Source organism: Heterocephalus glaber, unplaced genomic scaffold (genome assembly GCF_053883595.1).
Source record: "Heterocephalus glaber isolate CG9 unplaced genomic scaffold, H.glaber_assembly_v1.0 deba00001687, whole genome shotgun sequence".
NCBI lineage: Eukaryota > Metazoa > Chordata > Mammalia > Rodentia > Bathyergidae > Heterocephalus > Heterocephalus glaber.
The window spans coordinates 14,842,478-14,848,676 of NW_028258412.1; the positions used below are offsets into that span (position 1 = coordinate 14,842,478).

Here is a 6,199-nt window from a genome sequence, read left to right on the forward strand (position 1 = left end):
TCTCTTGTACGATCTTTGCATTTGTTATGCTTTTCTTTTTCTAGGAGCTTGAGGTTCTGCATTAGGTTATTTAACTGAGTTCTCTCTGTTGTCCTAATATGAGCATTCACTGCTATGAATTTCCCACGTAGAACTGCTTTCATTGTGTCCCACAGATTCCTGTATGTTGTACTGCCATTATCATTTACTTGTAGAAACTGTCTAATTTCTTCTTTAATTTCCTCTTTGACCCATTGGTTGCTCAGGAGAGTGTTATTCAACTTCCATGTGCTTGTGTGTGTGTTGCAGTTTCTTATGTTATTGATCTCCAATTTTATTGGACTATGATCTGATAATATACAGGGGATAACTTGAATTCTTTTACATTTACTTAGATTTGCTCTATGAGCTAGCATGTGATCTATTTTGGAGAATGACCCGTGTGCAGCTGAAAAGAATGTATATTCCGATTTTGTGGGGTGGAACACACTATAAACATCTATTAAGTCCATTTGTTCAGTATCTTGGTTCAGTTCTAGAATTTCATTGTTAATTTTTTTCCTAGATGATCTGTCTGTTTGTGATAGAGGAGTGTTGAGGTCCCCCACTACAATTATGTTATTGTTTATTTGGTTTTTCATGTCCATTAATATTTGTTTTGTATAGTCAGAGGCATTCGTATTTGGTGCATAAATATTTAGGATTGTCATCTCTTCCTCTTGGATTTTTCCCTTCACAAGGATGTAGTGACCATCTTTGTCTCCCTAATTAGTTTTGGTTTGAAATCTACTTTGTCTGCAAATAAGATTGCTATCCCTGCTTTTTCCTGGGTTCCTGTCATGTGGAGAACTGTTTTCCATCCTTTTACTTTCAGTGTATGAATTTCCTTTTGAGTTAGGTGTGTTTCTTGTAGACAGCATATTGCTACGGTTTGCTTCTTAATCCATTCTGTCAGTCTGTTTCTTTTGATTGGTGAATTGAGACCATTAACATTGATAGTTATAATTGAGAGATATTGACTCATTCTTGCCATGATGTTTTATTGTTGTTGTCTCTTTTCTTATTTTTTCGCCTTTCCCTTTAGTGCCTTACCTTGCATGGTGTCTTCTCTCTGTTGGCCCTCATGGAGTTGTGACCTTCATTGTCTTTTTTCAGTTATTGCTTAGAATTGTTTGGAGCGCTGGTTTGGTGTTCATGAAATTTCTCAGGTGTTCTTTGTCGTGAAAGTATCTAATTTCCCCATCGATTTTGAAAGATAATTTTACAGGATACAACAGTATAGGTTGGAAGTTATTTTCTTTTAGGGCTTGAAATACTTCACTCCAGGCTCTCCTTGATTTGAGGGTGTGTGTTGAGAAATCTGCCATGATTCTGATGGGCTTTCCTTTGTAAGTGATTTGTTTCTTTTCTCTAACTGCATGCAGAATTTTGTTCTTCTGTTGGGTTTCTGGGATCTTGACTATTATATGTCTAGGTGTGTATTTTTTTTAATCATGGCTGGGTGGAGTTCTATATGCCTCACTTATCTGTGTGTCCAATTCTCCATCTGTGTCCAGGAAGTTTTCTACTATTACTTCTGTGAACAGTTTTTTTATGTCAACTGTACTTTCTCCTGTTTTTTCATGGACTCCTATCAGTCTTATTTTATTCTTCTTTGCAGCATCTAGCAGGTGCTGGGTTGATTTCTCATGGTCCCTTACTATCTTTAAGAAATCTCTGTTTTCATGGTCCTTAACTGCAATCCTATCTTCTATATCTGATATTCTGTCTTCAGATTCTCTTAGTCTGTTCTGCATGCTTTCAATGGAGCTTTTAATTTCCTGAATATCTGTTTGAATCTGTTTCATGGATTTCATTTCTTTCTTATGTTGGGCAATCATGGTTTCCATTTCTCCTTTATGCTGGGCATTCATGGCTTCCAGTATGTTTCTGATCTCATCTATTTTCTTATCTGTTTCTGCTCTAGAGCCTCTAATCATGTCTTTCGCTCTACTCACCATCTCTGTATTTATCTGGGAGATTATTTCTGCTTTGAATTTTTCTAGAGCCTCGTGTATCTGCTTTGTTACTTCTTGTGCTATCAGTTCAGGGTGTCCAGGTGGTTGATTCTCCAACTTTTCCACCTCATTTCCCCCAGAATTTCCTTTTTGTGCTGTGGAAGCCTGTGTTTGTGCCTTGCTTAAATGTCTTCTCATTTTGGTTTTTGGTACTGTCCCTGGTTTAATTCCTAGGTTGATATTTCAAAATTGCTTAATGCAGATATCTCTGTTGCTTGTGTTTAAAACCCTTGTGGAATGATTGCCTTTCAGAGGTGTCATCCAGATATGGCTTGTGTTTAGGTTTTGAGGCTCTAATGACACTGAGGCTATTTTATTTTTCTTATACCAGGAAGGAAAACTAATTAGATCAATCACAACATGTCAGGCCAAATTTTACAAGCAGCAATACCATAGCATCAAGTGTAGTTTAGAAAATGACAATTTGTGGTAATTATTAATCTATCACATTTAACTATGTGAATTATAATCCCCTGTGCCTCTGTAGTGTGGGACTAGGTAGAAGAAGAGCCAAAAGGTGGGGGAGGGGGTGGAATTGGGCCTTGCAGGCACCCGCGTGGCTAAGCAGAGCACTGGATGAAGGCGAGGCTCCAAGCCGCTCCCGGGACCTCACCATGGTGTGGGCAGGAACCAGAACACAGCCGAGGATCTTCATGCTGCTTGACTGACCCTCAGAGAGGAGCACTGGATGAAAGTGGGGCTCCAAGCCACTCCTGGCACCTCACCGTGTCATGGGCAGGAACTGGAACACAGCCGAGGAGCTTCACGCTGCTTGGCTCGGTGCTGGGATTTCAATTGGGGTTGCATTGAATCTATATAGCAGTTTTGAAAGTATGGCCATTTTCACTATGTTGAACCTTCCTAACCAGGAGCAGGGGATGTCTGTCCATTTTCTGATATCATCTTCAATCTCTTTTCAGAGTGCTATAGTTTTCAGAGTAGAAGTCTTTGATTTCTTTTGTTAGTTTGATTTCTAGGTATTTCAATTTTTTGAATGCTATTGTGAAAGGAATTGATTGCCCCATTTCTCTCTCAGTGGGTCTGGTATTCATGTAGAGGAAAGCTATTGATTTTTATGTGTTGACCTTGTATCCAGCTACTTTATTGAATTTGGTTATTAAGTCTAGAAGACTTTCGGTGGAGTTCTTGAGGTCTTCTATATTGAGTATCATATCATCTGCAAATGATGACAATTTGACATCTTCATTTCCTATCTTTATTCCTTTTATTGCTTTCTCTTTTTTAATTGCCGTGGCTAATGTTTCCAAAACTATATTGAACAAGAGTGGTGGTAGTGGACGTCCTTGTCATGTTCCTGATTAAGTGTGAAGGATTTCAGTTTTTGACAATTTAGTATGACATTAGCTGTTGGTTTTTCATAGATGGCTTTTTTCACATTGAGGTAGAGACCATCTATACCAATTTTTGTAGGGTTTTATAAAAAATGTGTGTTGGATTTTGTCGAATGCTTTCTCTGCGTCTATTGAGATGATCATATGGTTTTTGTCCTTGGCTCTATTGATACAGTGTATTACATTGATTGATTTGCATATGTTGAACCATCCCTGCATCCCTGGGATGAATCCCACTTGGTCAGTGTATGATGTTCCTGATGGTCTTCTGCATTCTATTTGCCAGTATCTTATTAAGGATTTTTGCATCTATGTTCATTAGTGAGACTGGCCTATAGTTCTCTTTTTTGGTTGGATCTTTCTCTGCTTTGGTGATCAAGGTGATGCTTGCTTCCAGGAATGAATTTGGGAGTATTGCTTCCCTTTCAATTTCATTGAAGAGTTTTAAGAGTAGTGGCAGTAGTTCCTCTCTAAATGTCTTGTAGAATTTGTCAGTGAACCCATCAGGACCTGGGCTTTTCTTAGTTGGTAAGTTTTTAATTATGTTTTCAATTTCATTGATTGATATTGGGTTGTTTAGAATTTTTAGGTCTTCTTTGATCAATTTTGGTAATTCATATGTATCTAGGAATCTGTCCATTTCTTCTGTGCTTTCCATTTTATTGGCGTATAGGTTCTTGAAGCAGGTATTGATGATCCTCTGGATTTCTGCTGGGTCTGTTGTAATTTCATCTTCTTCATTCTGATTTGCATGGATTTGGGCCTTTTCTTTCCTTTTCCTGATAAGGCTGGCTAGGAGTTTGTCAATTTTGTTTATTCTTTCAAAGAGCCAACTCTTGGCTTCATTGATTATTTTGTATTGTTCTTTTAGTCTCCATTGCATTGATTTCTGCTCTCATCTTTATAATTTCCTCCCTTGTATGAGCTTTGGGTTTGTCTTGCTCTTCCTTTTCTAGAAGCTTGAGGTTCAGCATCAGGTTGTGTAATTGGGCTCACCCGCTTTTCCTAATGTGAGTATTTGCCGCTATGAATTTCCATTGTAAGACTGCTTTCATTGTGTCCTATAGATTCCAATATGTTGTATTGTCGTTGTCATTTAATTGTAGGAACTGTCTGATTTCTTCTTTAATTTCCTCTGTGACCCATTGGTTATTCAGAAGTATGTTGTTCAATTTCCACGTGTTTGTGAAATTCTTGCAGTTTCTTTTGCTATTGATTTCCAATTCCATCACACTGTGGTCTGATAATATACAGGGGATAACTTCAGTTCCTTTGCACTTACTTAAACATGTTCTATGAGCAACTATGTGGTCTATTTTAGAGAATGACCAATGTGCAGCTGAAAAGAATGTGTATTCAGATTTTGTGGAGTGTAACACTCTGTAAACATCTGTTAAGTTCGTTTGTTCAAGTTTGATTGAGTTCTAGTATTTCGCTTCTTGTTTTTTGTCTAGTTGATCTACCTATTTGTGATAGTGGGGTATTGAGGTCCCCCACTACTACTGTATTAGTGCTTATTTGATTTTTCATATCTGTTAGTATTTGTTTTATATAGTTGGGTGCAATAGTGTTTGGTGCATATATGTTTATTATTGTCATCTCTTCCTCTTGGACTGTTCTCTTTACAAGGATGGAGTGTCCTTTTTTGTCTATCTTAATCAGTGTTGGTTTAAAACCCACTTGATTTGGAAAGAGGATAGCTACTCCTGCTACTCCTGCTATTTTTCGGGTTCCTGTTGCCTAGAATATTGTTTTCCACCCTTTAACTATCAGTCTATGAGTTTCTTTTAGAATTAAGTGTTATATCCAGCATATTTGTTGGATCTTGCTTCTTGACCCATTCTGCCAGTCTATTTCTTTTGATTGGTGAATTGAGACCATTAACACTGATGGTTATAACTGATACGTATAGACTTATCCTTGTCATGACTTTTTCTTCTTGTTGGATTCTCTCCTTTTGTGTTTAATTTCTTGTCATGCCCAATGGATTCATTCTGCTGGGCTTCCTGGGGTTGTGATCCTCTTTGTCTTTTCCTAGGATATTCTCTAAAATTTTTTGGAGTGCTGGTTTGGTATTCATGAAGTTCCTTGGGTGCTCTTTGTCATGAAAATATCTTATTTCTCCATCAATTTTGAAAGATAGTTTTGCAGGGTACATCAATCTGGGTTGGAGGCTGTTTCCCTTTAGGGCTTGCAATACCTCACTCCAAGCTCTTCTGGCCTTGATGGTTTGTGTTGAGAAGTGTGTGTGATTCTGATGGGCTATCCTTTGTATGTGATTTGTTTCTTTTCTCTAGCTGATTGTAGAATTTTGTTCTTCTGTTGGGTTTCTGGAATCTGAGCTATTATGTGCCTAAGTGTAGATTTTTTTGATCAAGGCTAGTTGGAGTCCTATATGCCTCACTTATCTGTATGTCAAGTTCTTTTCCCCTGCTTGGGAAGTTTTCTGTCATCACTTGTGTATCGCTTCTCGGCCTTTTGGCTAAGATCATGCGTAGTATCACTTGTGTGAACAGTTTTTTTTATGTCATCTGCACTCTCTCCTGTTTCTTCATTGACTCTAATCAGTCTTATGTTATTCTTTGCATCATCTAGCAGCTGCTGGATTGATTTCTCATGGTCCCTTACAATTTTAAAGAATTTTTTCTTTTCCTGGTCATTAATTACAATCTTATCTTCTATATCTGAAATTCTGTCATCACATTGGCTCATTCTGCTGTGTAAGTTTTCAATGGAATTTTTAATCTCCTGGAAATCTGTTTGTATCTGTTTTATGGATTCCACTTGTTTCCTATGTTAGGATTTGATCAT

At 37.7% G+C, this 6,199-nt stretch overlaps 1 pseudogene; it reads left to right on the top strand.

Moving 5' to 3' along the window:
* The first annotated feature begins 5,850 nt into the window (after window positions 1-5,850).
* LOC147822002 (U2 spliceosomal RNA) lies at window positions 5,851-5,930 on the top strand (annotated as a pseudogene).
* Window positions 5,931-6,199: the final 269 nt, after the last annotated feature.